The sequence below is a fragment of the Coenobita brevimanus genome, chromosome 75 (assembly GCF_032717465.1).
Source record: "Coenobita brevimanus isolate Jiangsu-jjx chromosome 75, ASM3271746v2, whole genome shotgun sequence".
Taxonomy (NCBI): Eukaryota; Metazoa; Arthropoda; class Malacostraca; order Decapoda; family Coenobitidae; genus Coenobita; species Coenobita brevimanus.
This window is the reverse complement of record NC_137028.1, coordinates 22,199,970-22,223,690: the sequence shown is the minus strand read 5'-3', so window position 1 is coordinate 22,223,690 and position 23,721 is coordinate 22,199,970. Positions and strand designations below refer to the sequence as shown.

Sequence of the window (23,721 nt, the reverse complement as noted above, 5' to 3'; positions counted from 1 at the left end):
AGGCTTTTCCGGGAATGGAAGAAGGGTGGTAGCAAAGAGGAATATTTGGCTGCCAAGCGTAGGGCTAGAAGAGAGGTATACAGGGCAAAGTCTGAGTCACAGAGACAATTACTTGATAACCTAAATCATGGGGAAAGGAAAAATATATTTAGGGTGACAGGTCACGTGAAGAGGGATAATCGGGATATCATAGTGAGCAGTGTGTGAAGAATGATGAAGGAAGGGTAGTGGTGAACAGTGAGGATATTAAAGATGCATGGAGAGAGCATTATAACCGTTTGTTGAATGAGGAGTTTGACTGGGACAGGGAAGGTTTGGAGCCAGCAGATCCAGTGTCTGGCCCTTGGCCTTTGATTGATACTGCTACTGTGAGTGAGGCAATAGGCAGGATGAGGGTGGGGAAGGCAGCAGGTGTGTCTGGGTTGACTGCTGAAATGTTGAAGGCCTCAGGCGATACAGGGGTGAGTTTAGTCACTGACCTGATAAATAGGATTATTTATGAGTGTGTTGTCCCAGATGATTGGCTGAAGAGTGTAACTGTAAATGTGTATAAGGGGAAGGGTGATGCCCTGGAAATAGGAAATTATAGAGGTATAAAGCTTTTAGATCAGATAATGATGGTAATGGAGAGAGTTTTAGAAGGTATGATTAGAGAAAGAGTGAATATTGATGAGATGCAGTTTGGGTTTATGCCAGGTAGGGGGACCACTGATCCCATATTCATTGTTCGACAGCTTCAGGAAAAATATATTGGTAGAAAGGATCTTTATTTTGTTTTTGTTGATTTGGAAAAGGCCTTTGACAGAGTCCCTAGAGAGGTGGTGAAGTGGGCAATGAGAAAGCTTGGCTTGGAGGAGTGGCTGGTTAGGGTGGTTATGGCCATGTATGTGGGTGCTCACACCCATGTGAGAGTGAATGGAGATTTGAGTGATGAGTTTTCCATGAATGCTGGTGTGCATCAGGGGTCAGTCTTGAGTCCCATGTTGTTCATCATGGTACTTGAAGCCCTTTCACGTGACTTTAGAAATGGACTCCCGTGGGAGTTGTTGTATGCTGATGATTTGGTGTTGATTGCAGAGAATGAAAGGGAGGCGGAGGAAAGGTTTTGGAAGTGGAGAGATGGTATGAGGCAAAAGGGTTTAAGGGTAAATGCAGATAAAACAAAACTGATGATATCTAGGGCTGGTGGCAGTACTGTCAAAGACGAGGGAGAGTGGCCACGTACAGTTTGCCACAAGGGCGTGGGAAGTAATTCCATCTTGTGCGGTGTGTGTCATAAATGGGTGCATAAGAGATGTAGTGGTATCAGAGGTAGACTGCGAGATAATGCTGATTTTATGTGTATGGCGTGCCGGGGTGAGCAGGTGGAGATTGTCAGACGTGAAAGGATTGAACTTGTTGGTGGATCTCTTGAGTGTGTGGAAGAGTTTTGTTATTTGGGAGACATGTTGTGTGCTGGAGGTGGGGCTGGAGCTAACTCTGTGGCTGGGGTGAGAAGTGGTTGGAAGAAGTTCAGGGAGCTCTTGCCTCTCTTGACATTGAGAGGGCTCTCCCTACGTGCTAAGGTGTCTTTGTATGCAGCATGTGTTAGGAGTGTAATGCTGTATGGCAGTGAGACCTGGGCAGTGAAGGAGGAAGATATTCGCCGGCTCAGACGTACAGAAATGACAATGATTAGGTGGATGTGCAGTGCGTCCCTGCGTCCAAGGCCTGGAGGGGCTGGGTTTACAATGGAAGAGTTGAGAGGTAGGATGGGACTGGAGTGTATTGGTGTTGTGATGAGGAGAGGTAGACTGAGGTGGTTTGGACATGTGGAGAGGATGGGGGATGATAATTGGGTGAGGAAGGTGAGAAGTGTTAATATTGGGGGTGGGGTTATGAGGGGTAGACCGAGAAAGACATGGGACGAGGTCATTAAGTGTGACCTTAGGGTTAAGGGACTGAACAGGGAGGCTGCAATAGATCGTGCAGTGTGGAGAGCCGCCATTAGGTGACCAACACCGACACATGCAAGCATGTTGGAGCCTTTAAAAATGAAACGAAAACGAAACGAAACTTGGATTCTCTTGTACCAGATACCCTCAACTGCCTTATTAAAACTATTGTCTTAAAGAACAAGAAAGGAGATAAAAGTAAATGGGATAAGAAGTGTACAGCAATTTCACATGCTATCCTAACAGCAGCTAGACCAAGTTCTTTCATATCCCCTCTACAAATAGGCCTTGCTGTTCATCTCAGTCAAAAGTATGGTTCTAAGCATCTACTGAATGTACTCTCTACCTTGGGATTATGTGCTTCCTATGCTGAGGCAGCACTCTTTCAAGTATCAGCTTTGTAATATCTAGCCAGGGAACTTCAAACTGACTAATTTACACAGCTTGTATTCGACAACGCTGATGTGAACATCTGTACCATTGATGGATTCAACACTTTCCACAGTATGGGAGGGATTCCGTGTGTCACTCCCTTCTCCAAATGATCCTACTTCAGATCAGCAAATCACAAGACTTGAGAAGATCCCCTGTGCATCCTCTGTTGGACAGTTTGGTAGTGTTCCCATTAAAGCATTTGAAAATAAAAGTGCAGGAGGACTGCTGCATATAAAAGTCAGGGATTTACCAAATATCAATCCAGTTTCCACCACTGTGTCAGTAACAACAATGGAACTCCTGTGGCTACTTGGAAAATGGCAAATGAAGACCGTGTGTCCAGGTTGGAATGGTTACATGGAGAAATGTACTGCACACTTGCCATATGATGTGTCCCAGATCTCATACCTTCCCTTTACAAATGCTCCACCTACCGATTATGACACCACATACATAGTACTTGACCAAGCTGTAGAGAAATGCAAAGAACTGAAACAACAAAGTTGCTTTGTAACCTTTGACCAACCTTTGTATATCAAGGCTCGTGACATTGTTGCAAAATGTGGTCAAGATTCACACCTAAGTAATGTTATTGTACGTCTTGGTGGTTTCCACAAACTGATGCCCTTGGGAGACAATTTTCGAAACTATATAAGGAAACAGGGAGTATGAAAAATAAGCTGCAAATATTTTAATACCTCTGGCACCAAAACAGTGCAATGTATCACAAAAATGAATAGTCGAGTTTTTATAGAGAATTTTATGTAGATTATTTTATGTATTGACACATTTCCCTCTAAAGTGAGTCCCAAGCGAGATATTTGCAAAAAACTCTTTTTTGCCGCCATTTTTTAAAGATGGCGGCCAAATCCGGGGCGGTAGAGGGGTGCAAAATTAATATGTTAAGTACCCTATTACGAAGACAATAAAGCTTATTGCAGCTTTCCATGTTTTTTTTTCCTTATTCAACCCCCTATTGACTGGCCTATAAAGGTACCTGCAGAAAACCAACTAGGGGAGGTAACTGCTAACCTGGATGATACAATGACCTTGCATCACAGGCTATACTCTGTTCCATATAAAGTGGCGGAGAAGCTACTCCCAAGTCCTAGTCGAACGCAGGTGACCGTACAAAGGGATAAAAGTGATCTCACCTGACTCTTTCTCCAGCCTACTCTCCTGGGAGAGAGAGAGAGATTTGAACTGTTTATTGTCTAATCTTCAAATATAGCAATAATATTTTTTCTGACCCAATATTAATCAATCTTACATCCAATCCAAACATGAATTTATGTAATTTGAAGGCATTATTACGAGTTCTATCCTGATTTACAAACCTAAGAAAATCACCGATTCGTTGCGAAATGGTGAAACGTTATAATTATTAAAATATCAGTCATATAATTTGCTGAAAATAACTTCTATCAAGATAGAGTTTTATATTAAAAAAATGGTGAAATACGCATTACCCTCTCTCTCTCCCTCTTCTAGTGTGTGTGTGTGTGTGTGTGTGTGTGTGTGTGTGTGTGTGTGTGTGTGTGTGTGTGTGTGTGATTAATAGGAAAAGGGAAAGTTTCTCCCTCTCCCTTCCCACCCTCTCTCTTTGTTCTTTCCTCCTTCCCTCCCTTCCCCCTCCCCCCCCCTCTCTCTCTCTCTCTCTCTCTCTCTCTCTCTCTCTCTCTTGTATAAAATTAAACAATCATGTATATGGCTTATATTTATATTTACAACTCTTATTTACAATTTGCATACACAAGACACCTCACACAACACTTGTTTATCCATCTTCATCGCTGCTGGACTCGTTCCATATATTGATAACAATTTTCTACCATGTGGTTTACAGCAATGTCATTTCTCATAAATTCTTTTTTTTTTTTTTTTATGTCCCACACATTTCTGCCAGTTTTCTGCTGTTACTTTTTCTATCGCATTTCTCGTCAGCTCTTCGATCACTCGTAATTTTTTAGAAGAATTTGAGTTTCTCTTCTTCACATCATCCTTAACCTGAGCCCAAATCAGCTCTATGGGGTTGAGCTGGCAATGATAGGGAGGAAGCCGCAGCACCTGGTGACCATGATTATTGACGATTTTATCAATTTCAAACAATTGCTTGTCTTTGTTTTTTTTTGTTTTTTTCACTTGGTGTAGCAGGTCAGCCTTAGTGTGCAGAGGGTTATGAGGGAAGTTAAGCCACTTCATAATTTCTTGTTTTCGTAAGCTCTGTGTTGGTGCTTTATTTACGATTTTGCAGTGGTATGATGCGTTGTCCATTATTATAAGTGACCTGGGCAGGATGTTGAGAAGCATCAACAAGGGTGTTCCAGGAAATGCTGCATGTGACCTCAGGGCAAAAGCTCCACCCATCTTGACCTGAGGCCAAATGCACACCTGAACCAGTACAGGCCAGGAGGTGCTCAATTCATGCATTCCCTCCTTCCTCTTCTTTGTTACCATTCATCTCAAGCTATACTCACCCAAGAATCCCAGCATGTTCCACATATTTTTATAAGAATTATCGAGAGAATATACCTTATATGTGCGTGCATGGGAGTGTGTGTGTGTTTGTGTGTGTGTGTGTCTCAGGAGAGGAAGAAGGGAGGGGCTGAAGGAAAGAGGGGGATAATCCTTCAAAGGTCACCTGCATTCTACGTCTGACACAGACTTGGGAAGGAAAATACAGGTTTCTCTCCGCCAGTTTATATGGAACAGACTGTAGTAGGTAAACAACCCACCATAGGCTCAAAGATCTCTATTAAGGACAAGGGCACCAAGGCATGAGGACTCATGGTGTCTGTCCTCACCATTACCTTTCCTACAGACTATTTTCTTCTGCTTAGATTAGACTTTTCAATCTGACAGGGTGAGGTATAGCCTCAAGCTACTCCGTCGATACTGAATGCATAAAACTGCTAAACAAGACAATCTATTGGTTACAAGAAAGAAATGTAAATTATGCCATCAGATTTATAGGGTTAGTCTCAGACTGTAGTATAAAACTGGGCATTCATGCACCCACCCCTGCTCTGTCACCATCTTCTCGGTTAGCCAGGATTTTGTGAGTACATTGTCTATCATTCCTGTGAAATTAGACTCACTTTTTATAAAGCTACATGGAGGACTCCAATACATCCTCCTCCTCTTCCTGACAGTCCCTCACGTACACTAAATGGAAATGCACTCGTGATCCACTTAAGTAGAAGAGAAGTGTAGAGGAAGAAGAGCAAGATGGGCAAAGAGTATGTTAGTGCAAAGATGGGAGGGTCAGGTTGTATGACATCTCATCCTTTAAATCAATAAAATTCACTGCCTAATTCAGCATAATAAGGGCTGTAGTTGTTTAAAACTACAAAATTGCTGATTTTTTGGTTGGTGTGTGAATGACACTGATGCAGGTAGTTCAGAGATAATGTTCAACCTTAAAACATGACCTCAAAACTGTTTTGCTTGATACAGTACCTCCTTATTCCACAGGATGCTTCATATGCAGTGATCAATCACTTCAAGTATTCTTTTCTTCACAAAAGAGAAGGAATAAAGGAAAGAAGGGATGGGTTACAGAGGAGACAAAAACGAGAAATGACAAATAGGACAAAGATATAGATGGGACAGGGAAGGGTCTTCCAGTAAGACCTTTCCAAACATTAGCATCACATCTAAATGTTAGCATCACATATCTAAATGTATACCTAAATATGCTAGTAAAAAACAGAGTACGTAAATCATACCCTTAACAAAGATTGAGGCTGCAGTGGCAAAGACAGAACAAAATGCATGCTATTTATGAGCACTATAATTCCTTTATTATTGAATTCTGATGAAAATGTCATAAAACAAATGTTTGTACAAGTGAGAGCTAACTATACAACAAAAACTAACACCATACAATGTGCACTGAAATGAAAAAAACACCATGACAACAGCTGCCAGTCTTGTCTGCTTTACCTACGAACAGCGTGTACTTAGAAAGCATGAGAAAGTTTGGCCTATAATAATTTTCTTAAACATACCATACAGATGTAACTTACCAAATACAACAATTCAAGTTGTTATTCTTGTTACATCCCACAACAGATCTGATTACTTGTTTTCTATAGTTATACCTCGCTTGCTCAACCACCTTCTACGACACTTCCTTCAAATCAATAACCGAGATGTAACATTATATATAATCCAGCCAGTTGGCAACCAAAAAGTCATCATATACCTGGCCAATCAAGAGTCAAGGTGCTGCCTGGCAAGGTTTGCTATGGCCTCTGTGGAAGTGACACGCGCTCCCCCACTCCTGTTCATTTATTCAGAAATGTGAGACTGATAACTAAGTACCAGGTAGGGATTTGTTTTGGTTAGAAGCAAACAGCTTAGGGTCTAGGCTGGGTTAAAAGGCATCACGGTAGGTTAATGCATAAAAAGGCTTGGAATTCACTTATTTCAGAGGAGGGAATCATCTCCAAAACTGATAATTTACAAACCAACTTAGAACAAGTTTTAAAAAGCCCAATTAATCTTATGAATACCATATATGGGGGGGAGAGGGGACTGTGGTCCTAAATTACTGAGATAGCCTAAGTCACCTGTCATGATATTCGAAGGTGATGGTAAACTTGTAACCTTACTTTTTAAGCCAGTACAAACTAGATTCATACCATCTCAGACATATACACAGTACATGAGAGAGAGAGAGAGAGAGAGAGAGAGAATGAGTGGGGGGGAAGGGTATGAGGTAAATTAATTGTGGCAGAAAGACCTTACCAGCTCACTTCTAATTCTTCCAGTTTGTTTTCTGTACGTACTCCACACAATTTTACTGTGGTAAACAACTGCATCATAGCAAACATTTCCATGTTTTTATCCGTGATTTGCTTCCTCAACATATACAGTATGATTCTTGGGCGTAAATGGCAGACACAACTTATACATACTGTACTCAGATCTATCTATCTACTGACAGATGCCTGAATCCCATAAGGGGTGACCACAAACAAATCACCTCCAATGCCATTTCATTGCCTTGCTCCCAGCTCACCCCCCTTCCCTCCCTCTCTCATATACCTCTCCAATCCATCCCTCCATCTCTACCTCGGCCTCCTCCTCCCTCTCCCCACCTCCACCTCACGCGCATACACTCTCTTCATTAGTCTCTCGCTCTCCATGTTCTCCACATGGCCAAACCACCACAATGTGTGCATCCTAATGCTTTCTATCACATCCACATCCACACCACGATGCTCTTTCAAAAACTTCCTCAATGTCAGTCTGTCTGTCCACATAACTCCACATGCTCCACTCAAATAACTCGGTTCCACTGCTCTTCTCACTCTTGACTTGTGTCCCTCTAACAAGCTTCAAGCTTCACTTCCACATGTTAGAGTTGGTATCACAATACTGTTATGCAGCAACTTTTTTCCACGTTCACCTCCCTGTTTCTTAACTCTGCTTTCAAAGAACCAGCAACTCTTCTTCCCTGTTGTACCCTTTCAAGCACTTCACCTTCTAAACTTCCATTCTTACTCATCACACTACCCAAGTACTTAAATGCACTCACATTTTCCATTTCCTCCTCATCCAACCTCACCATACATTCACTGACTTCACTTTTCTCAAAGACCATAACTTATTCACCTTTACCATAACTTTACTCTTCCCTACATACACCTTTAGAGTTCATTTCTTACACACACTCCCAAACTCATCCACCAAGCCTTGCAGCTCCCTTTTGTCTTCACTTAACAACACAGTATCATCAGCAAAGAACAGTACAGGGAGTTTCCACACACTGCCCACTCTCATTAGGGTCACTCCAACATCCACTGCCCTACCTTTTATAACACCATCCATATACAGACTGAACAACCATGGAGACATGACACATCCCTGTTTCAATCCAACCTTCAAGCAGAACAATTCACACGGTTGACTATTCACACACACAGCAACCTTACCACCCTCATACATACTCTTCACAGCATTAAACAACTTCCCATCTACTCCATATACAGGTGTATTCTTTATACTTTCCACAATCCTTGTCTATCCACCCTGTCAGTATGCTTTCTTCAAATCCATGAAGGCCACATACAACTTCTTTCCCTTCTCTAAAAACTCTTCCAGAATATCTGATCTCTACATTTCCATTTGGGAAAAATCTTTCACAATTAATGCTTTAAAACTTTACAACTAAAGAGACTGTACTTCATGATTGACAGGACAAATATCACCTTCATGGATGCAACCTTGAGAAGTTTTTTCAACTGCCAGAAGTCTGGCTATGTACTATGGCTGTTTTGTTGGTGTCAAAGTCCTGTGAAAAATTGTATGACCATGATGAACCATACAAAACAAGACTTAAGTTAGGTCAAATTAGCATTGTTAGGTTTGGTTATGGTAGGTTTGCAAAGTAACAATTTTGACAGACTCGAATAGGTTTTGGCAAGTCTGCTACACTACGCCTGAGAAACAAAAACACATCAGGAAGTTGAACAGGGATAACAAGAGGAAAGCAAAATGGGCAGGAGGCAGTCTTTCAGTATTTTTTTTTTCCAAAATACTGACAATTCTCTTGGTTTCTGCTTGTGTTTTCAAGGGTTTTAAATATTTTTCTCATTTCAGTTGGAAATGCAGTATCTTGCCATTTTTAACACTCCTTCCCCAATCACCACAGCAAAATAAGTTATTTCAATACAAAGCAAAACACACAAAGTACAAAGTGGGTGGGGCCACACACCCCTATAGCCCTCCAACTCCTCCCATGACATTAACCTCCCCAACTGCCACTAAACCTAACCTAGTAAGCCACTCAGCTTTCCATGCTCTTACCATAAAAACTGGTGTAATTTCAGGATAGACATTACACCCCAGAAGATGCTTATATAGAGGAAATGCCAGAGAAGACCCCTAAGTTGATGAACAAATGTTATGGAATACTGGAAATGTGGGGCCATTAAAAAATAAAAAATAAAAGGGGGGGGGGGAGGGTAATTTTACAATGATAAACATTTCAGTAACTACGCATTGAAGCAACAAGACCTTACCAATTCAATCACTATTACTCCTGTTCTGTCAACTTTCCCCCCCTAACCTGAATCATGTTCCTTATGACTCTATTTGTAATGGTGGATCTGCTAAAACTTACTCGAATCTTAGTACAGAGAGGTTAGGTTAGGATAAACTGCTAGGTTAGGTTAGAATAAACTGCTAGGTAAGGTTAGAATTAACTGCTAGGTAAGGTTAGGATTAACTGCTAGGTAAGGTTAGGATTAACTGCTAGGTTAGGCTGGGATATAATGCTAAGATAGGTTAAAAAAAATAAGGTTAGGAAGAGGCATAAAAAGCAGCCAGAACATAACTGCTGGGTGACATTAGGATAAATTGCTAGGTTAGGGAAGCCATAAAGAAATTGAGACATACGAAAAAGAAAAACAAACATATGCGTGATAATGAAGGAAGGAAAATGAAACCAGATGATGTCAAAAAAGAACTTGGTAAGATTCTGATTGGAAATCTAGGAAAAATTTGAAAATATTATAAACATAGTATGGAATGACACTAAAAAATACATACACACACACACACACAATATATATATATATATATATATATATATATATATATATATATATATATTAAAATTTTGAGAAATTAGAAGAAACCAAGAACCTGATAACAGAAGAATCAAAAGTACCAATTAAATTAACAGACCATATAGACATGATACAGGAACTAAATAAAAATGTGAAGAAAATCAGATTGCACCAGTTCAGGTTTTTAACCATAGGATGGTAGGGGTTTATTGCTAACATAATGCCACTCAGGGATAAGTGAGTCTGGTCACTCTCATCTTAAATGTCAGGACCAACTTGCCTAGCCCCAGTCTCCTACACTTCTCTTGGGGTGTCATAGGATTGGATGATGCATGGGAGAAGAAACTCCTAAGTCACTGCAATTGATTTTACAAAGGCCTACAATTCTAACTGAAGAGACAAATTAATAGAGGTACTTATGTACTTTAAAATACACCCAATGATAATCAACATACCCTACTGTAATAACAAAATTGTAGTGACAAAACACATGAAATTGAGTGAGGAGACAGACCACGAATTTACAATATCAAATGGAATAAAACACGGATGTACAGGCTCAACCACATTATTTAAACTCATTACATATCCTGTAACATACTGAGGTGGTTTGGCCATGTGGAGAGGATGGAGGGTGAAAGACTGACGAAGAGAGTGTATGTGAGTGAGGTGGAGGGGGAAAGAGGGAGGGGGAGGCCGAGGATGAGATGGAGGGATGGGGTGAAGAGGTATATGAGAGAGGGGGGTGTGAGTTGGGAGCAGGGGAGTGAAATGGCGGGGGACAGGGCGACTTGGAGGCGATTTGTTTGTGGCCACCCCAAACGGGACTGAGGCGTCTGGTACTAGATAGATAGATAGACATATCCTGTATTATGTAAACTGGACAAAACACAACGTGGCTTTCAACATGAGTGCTTTTCTTTTAAGAAATAGAAGGGAAGGACGGGAAGAAGGAGTATTTGCAAGGAGAGTGGAAAGGTTATAAGAGGATGAGAAAAAGGCAGAATATAAGAGAGACTTGGAGGAACGATTGGGCAAACATGAATTGCAGCAGATGGGGGATGTGGAAGGTGTGTGCAGGATATTCACAGAAGAGATATGTGCAGCATGAGATGTGGTGTGTGGGATGAAAAGAAGATGGAGGGGGGTGCAAGGAACAGCGTGGTGGATTGAAGAGGTGAGACAGGCTGTGGCACAAAAGAAAGCATACAATGAACAGATGAGAAATAGGGATGTGGAAGAAGTTGAGGCAGGAGAGAGTTATATGCAGAAAGAAAGAAAGAGGTGAAAAGATTAGTAAGAGAGAGTAAGAAGATAATGGATTAAGATTTTGGAAGGAATTTGAGTGTACAGTGGAGGGACTGTAAGAAAATGTTCTGGAAAGAGGTGAAGAGAGTAAGACAGGGTGGAAGTGAAGTTAGCAGGGGAGTGAAAGATAAAAATGGTAGATTACTAGTGCAGAAGGGAAAAAAAGTGAGCTGATGGAGAGAACAATTTAAGGAACTGTTGAACATAGAGGATGGAAGTGATGCGAGTATAAGTGGCTGGGTAATGCTGGGACTTTCTCCTCCAATTCCACCTTAGACGATTCCGGTGCTGTTCCTCCATCACTTCCCCCCTCTTACTTCCTCATGGCTGACATTAAAATTTCTTCAGTTGATGTATTTTCTGCCATCACTGGCCTCAGTACTAACAAGGCACATGGGCCTGATGGGGTTCCTCCTGTTGTTCTCAAGAACTGTGCTTCTGTGCTTACACCCTGCCTAGGCAAACTCTTTCGCCTTTGTCTGTCAACTTGTACCTTTCCTTCTTCCTGGAAGTTTGCTCTCATTCAGCCAGTCCTAAAGAAGGGTGACCACTCCCAACCCTCCAACTATCGTCCAATTGCTTTAACGTCCTGTATTTCAAACATTTTCGAGTCAATACTCAATAGAAAAATTTTAAGGCATCTTTCCTATCATAACCTTCTTTCCGATCGTTAATACGGGTTCCGTCAGGGACGCACCACTGGCGATCTTCTCACCTACCTTTCAGACTCCTGGTCATCCTCCTTTCGGGACTTTGGCGAAAGCTTTGCCATTGCACTTGACATCTCAAAGGCTTTCGATCGAGTCTGGCATAAATCTTTAATTTCCAAACTGCCCTCCTACGGTTTCTATCCTTCTATCTGTGCCTTCATCGCTAGCTTCCTTTCTGGTCGTTCTATAGCCGCTGTTGTAGACAGCTATCGTTCTTCTCCTAGATCTATCAACAGTGATGTTCCTCAGGGCTCTGTCCTATCACCAACTCTCTTTCCTTTTATTCATCAATGATCATCTAAGCTGTACATCTAACCCTATCCACTCATACACTGATGACTCCAACCCTTCACCTTTCCATTCGGTTCCCACAATGCCCATCTCAACAGTTACTTCAACAAACAAGGGATGAGGCTATGGCACACCTAACGTCTGACTTGGCTCGTATCTCTGACTGGGGTAAAAACAATATGCTTGTTTTTAATGCATCTAAGACTCAGTTCTTACACATATCAACCCGACAAAATCTTCCACAGGTATACCCACTAATGTTTAATAATATTCAGCTTAATCCTGCATCATCCTTGAACATGCTTGGGGTTTGTTTCATTTACTCGGGACTTATCTTGGAAAGATCATATTACATCTCTTGTAAAATCTGCTTCCAAGAGATTGGGTGTGCTTAGCCGACTCCGCTCTTTCTTTACCCCTGCACAATTGTTGACTCTATACAGGGATTTTATCCGCCCCTGTGTGGAGTATAACTCTCATGTGTGGGGAGGCTCCCCACATACAGCTCTTCTCAATAGGGTGGAGTCAAAGGCTTTTCATCTCATTAACTCTCCTCCTCTTACTGACTCCCTTCAACCTCTGTCTCTTTGCCGCACTGTTGCATCTTTATCTCTATCGCTACTTTAATGGTCACTGCTCCTCTGAACTGTCTGCTTGCATTCCTCCACCTCTACGACGGGCGCGTAGCACCCGTCTGGCAGCAAACTCTCATCCCTTTTCTGTCCAACTCTCTATTGCAAGAGTTAACCGTTACTCTCAGTCTTTCATTTATGCAACAGGTCAGCTCTGGAACTGTCTCCCTCTGTCTGTATTTCCTGCTGCCTATGATCTCCAGTCTTTCAAACGCAGTGCGTCCAGGCATCTCAAAATGATCGGATCTTGAATTTGGCTCTCTATTGTATTTTGTTTTTCTCTTGGAGGGAACTGTTACTGCGGGCTCATGGCCTTTGGTTCCTTCTTCGTCGCATTAAAAAAAAAAAAAAAAAAAAAAAAAAAAAGAGGAGGAGGGAGGTGAGAAGGCAGGAAGAAATCAGTAGGATAGAAGTTGTGGAAGCAATGAAGAAAGTTAAATTGGGGCAAGCACCTGGAAATCATGGAGTGTGTGGTGAAATATTGAAGCATGGGGGAGAGACAGTAGTAGAATGGATGTGGAAGTTGTGCAGATTGGCCTGGGAGGAAGGTAGAGTTCCAGAGGATTGGAAGTCAGGTATAATTATTCCCTTGTACAAAGGAAAAGGGGAAAAAGAAGTGTGTGGTGATCATAGCGTCATTTGTCTTCTTCGTATAATAGGAAAAGTGTATGGTAGGATACTTATTGACAGAGTTAGGGAAATAACAGAGGAATTAGTTGGAGAAGAACAGGGAGGCTTTAGGAAGGGAAGAGGTTGTGTAGATCAGATATTCATTCTTAGATCTTTAGTGGAAAAGTTTCTAGAGAAGCGAAAGAAGTTTTATGCAGTTTTCATGGATTTGGAGAATGCATATGACAAGGTGGATAGACAAGGATTGTGGCAAGTATTAAGAATATATGGAGTAGATGGGAAGTTGTTCAATGCTGTGAAGAGTATATGATGGTGCTAAGGCTGCAGTGCGTGGCGATGGTGAACTGAGTGAATTTTTCTCTTTGAAGGTTGAGTCGAAACAGAGATGTGTCATGTCTCCATGGTTGTTCAATCTGTACATGGATGGGGTAATAAATGAGGTACAAGGTAGGGTAGTGGATGTTGGAGTGGCCCTGGTGAGAGAGGGTAGTGGTTGGAAACTCCCTGTACTGTTGTTTGCAGATGATACTGTGTTGTTGAGTGAAGACGAAGGGGAGCTGCAAGGCTTGGTGGATAGGTTTGGGTCAGAATATTCTGCAGTGTTTTGTGATTACTGTAGGTTATTTTTTGTACGCTTTACTTGTACATCAAACATTAGCTTCTTGCCCATATGGGTGTTATCAATATGCCAAAGATGACAATGTATTTTTTGCCTACATAAGTTTTATTTTTATTCCAAATACAGTATTACAGTTAATTAATTAATTTATTTTTTTGCCTACACGGGCCTTAGTCAAATCCTACAATTTAAAATGTAGGCTAGTTTCTTGTCATGGCCTTACCTGTAAATTATGCAATACAAAACTATCATACATGATTAGTTTTGTTATTTTAGTATCCTTTCATCTTTTGCAGTTACGTAGGGTTGACATATGCCACATATGTTAATAATTAACAAACATACCATATGTAGATAGAGTTTGGTATGAACTGGAGATTACCCTGATCAAACATTAGCTTCTTGCCCATATGGGTGTTATCAATATGCCAAAGATGACAATGTATTTTTTGCCTACATAAGTTTTATTTTTATTCCAAATACAGTATTACAGTTAATTAATTTATTTATTTTTTTGCCTACACGGGCCTTAGTCAAATCCTACAATTTAAAATGTAGGCTAGTTTCTTGTCATGGCCTTACCTGTAAATTATGCAATACAAAACTATCATACATGATTAGTTTTGTTATTTTAGTATCCTTTCATCTTTTGCAGTTACGTAGGGTTGACATATGCCACATATGTTAATAATTAACAAACATACCATATGTAGATAGAGTTTGGTATGAACTGGAGATTACCCTGATGGTCTGGACAATCTGTTAATTCGGACAACCCTTCCTCCCATATAGTCCGAATGAGAGAGGTTCTACTGTATATATATATATATATATATATATATATATATATACAAACATATATATATATATATATATACAGTACCCTCATGTCCAGCATGGTAATACTGTCATGCATGGGTCACGTGTTGGACCAAAAACGTGTTGGACTAACAATAGAGCTTATGGGGAAAAATGAATTATGTCAGCAACCCTCGGAAAAGTCACTCTAAATACCTACCATATACCTATACATATATTGGTACTATTGTAATTATAATAAATGGTACTGTGCTATGAATGATAACTAACCTTTTAGGATAGTGTTGGTGGGCTTGCTGGGAATGGAAGGTGGTATCCAAGGCTGTAGTTAGTCCTACTGGGTCCCCAGAGGATGGCTGCTGGCGTCACTAGCGGGTAATGGCTGTTGCTCCTCCTCAACCTCCCTCATAAATCCTTCGAAATCAAACCTCCCTCATAAATCCTTCGAAATCACACTCAGAATCACTATCTTCGTCCACAGCCATGGAAAGTCCTGCTTCTGCCTGTCCTAGCACTCGGCAAAGTGCATGCTTCTCACACTGTTGCCAGAGCCCCGTCTCGTGACTGTGGAAAGTGATCGCTGTCGCTGACTCGGTAGAGAATAAGGAGAAGCAACTTTGTTTATAAACTGGTACGCACGCCAATGAGAAGGGTTTCAAAACGATTGATATTTATTCTAAAATATTAATATGTATTCAGTGTCAGGCTAAATGTTCAATGCTGTAGTACGATACATTCTCTGTCGAGTCGCCTGGGTTTTGGTCACACTGTTTTCCCCATCGTATGCTCGGCAGGAATCTGTCCAGATGAATTCCAAATGCCCGTGGTATCGTCGGCAATTTTACCACGTTACCGTTCCGATTTACCATTGTATCCTCGGCAAACCTGGTATGAAGTGCCGTGTGATAGCCTTCGGCTGCCAGGATCTTAAGTTTTTTATTACGATCACGTTGGCTTCATTCATGTCATAGGCCTTGGCAATGTCAACTTTCCTCTCCCCTTTCTTCTTCCTCTCGATGCTTTCTAGCTTGGTGGCCTGAGGGAGGTGCCGACGCTTCTTGGGGTTCTCAGAAGGCTTCCTAGGCATCGTGAGCAGGGTAAAATGCAGTAACAAGGGCAGAAAATGCAGCAAGAAAAAAGCACCTTCCAATGCAATTATGCGACTGAGTGGCTCTGTGGTGGGAGAAATGTAAACAAAACATCACGTGACACCAGAAGCGTTTTTAATTGGGCGGCATCACGATCACGTCACGATAGCGGGCGGGGAAGGCTACTTGATCAGAAGTTTTTCATTGGCTATCATCATCATGGGAATATCCAGTATGGCCGTGTTGGACCGGGGGTGATCGTGCTAGAGTGAACTCTGCGGATTTGGTCCACTTCTCGGAGCTCTGTGCGTGTTATGCTAACACACTCGTGTTGCAGTAATTAAATCGTATTAAATAATACTAATTAATTGCTCACCGCGCTGGACTCGAATCGTGCTGGACTAACGCGTGCTGGACGCGAGGGTACTTAATATATATATATATATATATATATATATAAAAACCCGTATAGGCTCCATCTGACTGGAGAGCCTTAACTGCCCACTAAACCACCAGGTGCTATAATTTGGTTATATGGTTACCACCCAATGTAGTAAATGGTTTCTGGTGTACAGGAAACCATTTGGCTTGTCACTCAGTGTTGAGTCACCCATGGGCAGAAGGAAGAGGAAAGAATGAAAAACAAACAGAGGAGGGAGTATAAAGTCATCCGTAGGCAAGAGGAAGAGGAAAAAATTAGGGAAGAAATGACAGAAGAGGAAGGAAGGAAAAGAGGAAAGGGCAGACACCCAAAGCAGAACTACATCAAGTGAGTGGATCTGGAAAAAAAAAATATTACACATGAAAGAATGCCTTGTGAAACACAAACAAAAAAATAATAGCAAGAAACTTATCAAACCAAGTGTCTTCAGTGATCTCATGACGCAGTGATACTATAGAGTACTAACAGGAAAACATCTCAGATAAATGTTGCTATACTCATTTTATGTGGAACATGTGTCTGTCTATTGCCACTCGCCTTAATCCCGTAAGGGATGGCCACAAACAATTCGCCTCCATGTCACCCTGTTCCCTGCCATTTCATTGAACTGCTCCCATCTCACACCTCCCTGTCTCATATACCTCTCCACTCAATCCCTCCATCCCATCCTTGGCCTCCCCCTCCCTCCACCTCACTCACATACACTCTCCTCGTCAGTCTCCCACTCTCCATCCTCTCCACGTGGCCAAACCACCTCAATGTGTTTCTCCTAACGCTTCCTATCACACCCACATCCACACCACAATGCTCCTTCACTTCCTCCTTTGTCAGTCTGTCTCTCCATGTGAGTCCACATGCTCCTCTCAAATACAGTAACTCATTTCCACTGCTTTCACTCTTGACTCCTTCCAACAAGGTCCAAGTTTCACTTCCATACTTCAGAGTTGGTATCGCAAAACTGTCATGTAGTATCTTTTTTCACCTCTATGCTCACCTCCCTGTTTCTTATCACTGCTTTCAAGGAACCAGCAAGTTTTCTCCCTTGTTGTACCCTTTCAAACACTTCACCCTCTAAACTTGCATCCTTACTCATCACACAGTTCACACTACCCAAGTACTTAATGCACTCACATTTTCCATTTCCTCCCCATCCAACCTCACTGTGCATTCACTGACTTCACCTCTCTCAAAGACCATAAGTTTACTCTTCCCCACATTCACATTTAGATTCTGTTTGTTACACACTTTCCCAAACTCATCCATTAAGCCTTGCTGCTCCCCTTCGTCTTCACTTAACAATGCGGTATCATCTGCAAACAACAGTACAGGGAGTTTCCAAACAATGCCCTCTCTCACTAGGGCTGCTCCAACATCCACTATCCTACCTTGTATCTCTTTTATTACCCCATCCATATACAGACTGAACAGCCATGGAGACATGACACACGTTTCAATCCAACCTTCAAATAGAAAAATTCGCTCAGTCCACTATCAACACGCACTGCAGCCTCATCACCCTCATACATACTCTTCACGGCCTTCAACAACTTCCCATTTACTCTGTGTATTCTTAATACATTCCACAATCCTTGTCTATCCACCCTGTCCTATGCCTTCTCCGAATCCATGAAGGCTGCATACAACTTCTCTCTCTTCTCTAGAAACTTTTCCACTAAAGCTCAAGAATGAATATCTGATCCACACCACCTCTTCCCTTCCTAAAACCTTCCTGTTCTTCCCCAACTACTTCCTCTGTTATTTCCCTAACTCTGTCAATAAGTACCATATACTTTTCCTATTACACTAAGAAAACAAATGCCCCCATGATTACCACACACTTCTTTTTCCCCTTTTAAAAATAAGCGTCACTAACTATAATTATACCACACACTTCTTTTTCCCCTTTTAAAAATAAGCGTCACTAACTATAATTATTCAGAACTACAACAACTACAAAGAATCGAAAATAAAATGCATATTATGCTGCTTGGGGCCCCATATTATGCACTAAATTGTTTTAAATAGAGGTGGCAGCATCAGAAATGCAGAATAATGATATCTAAAATAGTATCAATTTTTAAACAAAGATATAATACAGTAGTTGGAAAAATATACCAAGTGCTGATGGAGAACTATAAGGTTAAATGGGTCAATGAAATTAGAAATATTACCAAAAATACAGAATTGGGAAGGAAAAGTATTAAGGTAAATGGAAAATGAGATCAGGAATAAACAACTCGTGGGAAAAAAAAAAAAAAATTAAGAGAAAAATGCAGAAATGTACAGATAAATGGAAATTTTTATACTACTACACCAGCATGAGATATACTCTTCAAATGTAGAATACGCAACACTACAGTTAAATGCCAGGAACACATTTATGAACAAGGAAGCGAAGTGTATTGGATGTGAGGAAGAAAATGAAGATCTAGAACATTTCCTGCTATTCTGTCCACTCTAAAGTATAGCCTAAATCAGTGAGAAAAAATCTTTGCTCAGACAACCCTACTACACCAGCATGAGATATACTCTTCAAATGTAGAATACGCAACACTACAGTTAAATGCCAGGAACACATTTATGAACAAGGAAGCGAAGTGTATTGGATGTGAGGAAGAAAATGAAGATCTAGAACATTTCCTGCTATTCTGTCCACTCTAAAGTATAGCCTAAATCAGTGAGAAAAAATCTTTGCTCAGACAACCATACAAGGAAAGTGGGTAGATAAACTTTTAATTGAATAGAAAATGATGACTGAATTACAATGAACAGTTATTAAGTTTTGAAAAGCAAAAAATAAATAAGTAAATCTATCACAACCTATGATAGTCTCTATTCTCCTTTCACACTTTCCTGTAAAATGTCCATGCCAGTTTTTCTATGCGGCGTGGTGTTCTTTCTGACTTTTTCCTGCCGGCTTCGGCTGGAGGGTTTGGAGGGCGAGGGAGAGCCTTCTTCTTTGCTATCCTTATCTCATTCTAGTAGTTCAGGTACTCTTCTAGGAGCTGCCTAGCATGGGCCAACCGGCCTACTGCAGTTATCCTCTCTTCTTATGTTCTTATGGAAGAGGCCGTTGGAAAGGCTATACCCCCGTGTCAACAGAACAGATGATGTTAGATGTATCCGCAATTACACTTGGGAAATGGCTGACAAAGCCGAAGGAACATGGTTGGAAACAACAGGGAAAAAAAAGGTACATGTACATTTTACTTTAAGCAGCAGAAGGCCTTTACCAATTCCTGCTACTCCATTTTTGTTTTCTGGTACTTTTCTGTTTTCCTGGTGGTAAACAATCATTTTATGATGACTTTTGGTATTATTACAGGATTGGCCAAATACATAATTGCAAAACTTTGATTTGTTTGTTTAGTATTTAAATCACTTGTAAGACACTTTTAGTGGTACGTGGTAGCGACCACCATCCACTCACTTGATGTAGTGCTGCCTACTTCTTCCTTTGCCTGAATCATTCTTTTTCTGTGCCTGCCCTCCTCTCTTCCTATTTCTCCCATCTTTCCTGTCACTTCTTATTGCTTTTCTTTCCTTTACAGGTGGCTTTACATTGAGTGACAAGCCAAATGGTTTCCTGTATGCCAGGACACCATTTACAACGCTGGGTGGTAACCACACAACCAAACCATACATGCTCCCTATGTGTCAATAAGTGGGTTGGTGGAGGGTGAGTGCCCCTCCCCATTAAACAAATAACTCAAAGTCAAATGGCCACCCCTTACAGGATTATGACGTCTGGCAAGAGATAGATAGATGGTAAGACACTTTTCTTCTAATGCATTTTTTTCACAAATGAAAAAAGGGTACAGCAGGGAAGAAAGGTTGCTGGTTCCTTGAAAGCAGTGATAAGAAACAGGGAAGTGAGCATGGAAGTGAAAAAGTTACTACATGACAGTATTGTGATACCAACTCTAACGTACGGAAGTGAAGCTTGGACATTGTTGGAAGGACACAAGTCAAGAGTGAGAGCAGTGAAAATGAGTTATTTAAGAGGAGCCTGTGGAGTCATGTGGAGAGACAGGCTGACGAATGAGGATATAAAGGAGTGTTGTGGTGTGGATGTGGATGTGATAGGAAGCGTTATGAGGAACACACTGAGGTGGTTTGGCCATGTGGAGAGGATGGAGGGTGAAAGACTGACGAAGAGAGTGTGTATGTGAGTGAGGTGGAGGGGGGAAGGGGGAGGGGGAGGCCGAGGATGAGATGGAGGGATGGGGTGGAGAGGTATATGAGAGAGGGGGGTGTGAGTTGGGAACAGGGCAGTGAAATGGTGGGGGACAGGGCGACTTGGAGGCGATTTGTTTGTGGCCACCCCAAACAGGATTGAGGCGTCTGGCAATAGATAGATAGATAGATAGATTTTTATTTTACTCTTGAAGGTTAGGTTATCTTCAGGTTAAAAAAAATAATAAAAAAGAAAAAAAGCCATTGACGAGAAGTGCCTCAGAACTGTCTAAAACAACGAAAAATTGGATCAAAATCTCGTAATTCTGCATTTCGCTGGAGCTATAATTTTACCATGTTTTTTTTCCCCTATATGTTCCTTGAGCCTCAACAACACTTGTTGTCGCATACTTATACTTAATCAAATCTTGGTTGTCATGGTTAGGAAAAGGTACTAAAGGCAACTGGGATTCATGTTAGACAAGTGCCCACCATTTCACTCAAAAAACATTTGATATAGCAAAGGGACATGGCTGAAAACAAGGAGGGAAAGAATCATGACGCGTTCATTTACCATCCTGAAAATAACCATGAAAAAATAAGAGATCACCAGGATGAACTGACTTGGCAAGGTGCTGCTGCTGCCTAATGAAAAGCGTGTTTACCATTTCAACTTAATGCAGCTGAAAATGCCTGGCAAGTAAATTTAAGTAGATTTGTTTTGGCAAGTGTTCGGCAACACGCGCAGGTAATGAGAAAAAAGGGAGAGAAAAAAAGGAAAATTACAGGTAATTTCCTTGGAGTAATGGTTTGTCATCATAAAACTAAAAATATACGACCGAGCTTGAAGATAATGGGGCACCTACACAATGCCGAGCACATTACAATCTCTGAATACACATCGGAGGACTAGCGATCCTGACAAAATAACCGTTCTCAGGGAGGGGAAAAAAAAAAATAATCCGGGGATGAAAGTAAACCGAATATGCTGGTTAAGGCATTCAAACATTACCCAACGTACAACAACGCCTAGTATCGTGGTGACCATGGATTCTATCACACTCAAGAACAAAAATTCACTAAACCTACATACCTTTGCACGCATCCTGCTTGGATGATCACCTGCAAACACAACAACACAGTATTAGCATATTCTGAAACTAAACTATTTCATTGTGTTTCAGATGGTCTGTGATAAATCTCAAGGACCAACAGCCGGTACGTCCTCACCTTACGGGGTGGCAATCGGGAAGGAGTGGGAAATGCTCTGACGTCACTACAACATACAATACTTCTGTTAGACTGTTACAATATAGTTGCACTTTTTTATATCAGTAAAATGTTATTTATGAATATTTGTTGTGGATTAATAAACTGCTAAATGCATTTATAATAGTGCATTAAGGCGTCTAGCAATAGATAGATAGTATTTGTTCTGTTATTAGAGGTAGTTTTATATTACTTAGTGTACTGAATTATATCGGCAAAATAACAGACATAATAAAATAATCTATAGGTCATCATTGTCTATGACTTTGTAGTTTTTACTTTATAACAAGGATCGCTTTACTGATGTGCTGAGCTGTGTTGTCATGTGTACGATAATTATTGTATATGTACAGTAATATTATACCATTTTCTAAGCTAGCATGGCAGCAAACTTAGTGGCAAGCAGAGCTAATTATGCATAATAGTTCCACAATTTGACAGATGAGGATCTTAGGGCTAATGTAATGATGATCACTGAAAATACTTTTTTCATGGTCTTACCGAGTTATTATCTGCAAGGGTAAGCACATTTCTATTTTTCTATATGGACTGCATTTTGCTGCTAGTCAGATTTTCTAGAGTGGCACAAAGGCTACTTCTTTTCCTTTTAATATTATTTTTGTTAAAATGCTGAATAGTTTTGCTGAGGGCAACTCAACACCCTCAGAAGGAGCCTACGGAGGAGCAAACAGAGCGCGACCTGACTCCGGACGACAGGGACATAATTCCGCCCGGGCCGTGCGCTCCGATGACCCGGAACTCGCCCGCAGCCACAATAGCAGGAAAAAGAGATACCTTCCGGGTGAGCCGACCACCGACGGGATCGAGGTGGGGCTATTACTCTACCTCCAGGCTGCACCCCTCAGACGGCCGGTAGCTGCTCAACCCTCCTACAGGAGATGGCCTGCAGCCACTCTGGAGTTAAACAGGAGACGGCCGTTAGCCGCTTCCTCCTTCGTCAAAAGACGGCCAGAAGCCGCTCTGAAGGTGCCCTACAAGAGACGGCCAGTAAACACTCGACCCTCCTTCAGGAGATGGCTGGTAGCTGCTACAGAGGTTATCAGGAGATGGTCAGTAGCTGCTCCCGCCTTCTTCAAGCGGCAGCCAGTAGCCAGGCTCTACGAGGGGGCAGCTGGTAGCCGCTCCTCCATCAGGTGCTGCCTCCCCTCCACGAGACTACTACTCAGAGGGAGGTCCCAGCTTGGAGGACTACTGGAGAGGCCCTGTGACCACCACTGGGCTCTTCTTTCTACAGCCTGTCCCTGAGAGGCCTTGCCTGACGGACCCCGACAGAGGCCGACGCCGCAGCCCACTCCTGATGGTGTTGCTGACCACCGGATACCGCCGCAGCCTGCAGGACCTCGAGACCGCCCCCAGGACCCCTGGGCAGGACATCCCCACACCTCGATGCCAAAGACCCTCGTCCTCTGTCAGGCGCCTGAACGAACGATTCAGGCAGCTGTTCGGCCCCAGTCTAGAGGGCCAGACTCCAGCCCCGAGCCCTTAGATTGCGGGGCCCTTCGCCACCCACAGCCCCGGACGAGAGAGGATGCCCTTATGAGTGATCCCATGGCCCCTGAATACGGAGGCCCCTGGCGGAACTCAGCCCCGTCAGTAGTCAGGCTGAGCTGTTCCTGCCGCCCTTCTGCCTGACCGCTACCACACCCAGACCCGATAGTGAATGACAGTGAAAGTATAGTGAAAGTGATACAGTGAAGCGAGGCCAGAACAGTGAGTTACTAGAAACACAGGAAGTCCGAAGTAAAACCTGTCAGTGTTAATGTAAAA

General features: G+C 41.9%; 1 long non-coding RNA gene across 1 annotated transcript in view; it reads right to left on the bottom strand.

The window, feature by feature from the left end:
- Positions 1-21,937, bottom strand: part of LOC145408034 (uncharacterized) — a 35,080-nt gene extending 13,143 nt beyond the window's left edge. Inside the window, exons 1-2 of the long non-coding RNA XR_013898849.1 lie at positions 21,895-21,937; positions 21,758-21,786 (exon numbers count right to left, since the gene is read on the bottom strand). This is a non-coding gene — a long non-coding RNA (uncharacterized LOC145408034). The remainder of the gene's footprint in view (positions 1-21,757; positions 21,787-21,894) is intronic.
- Between the last annotated feature and the right edge of the window lie 1,784 nt (positions 21,938-23,721).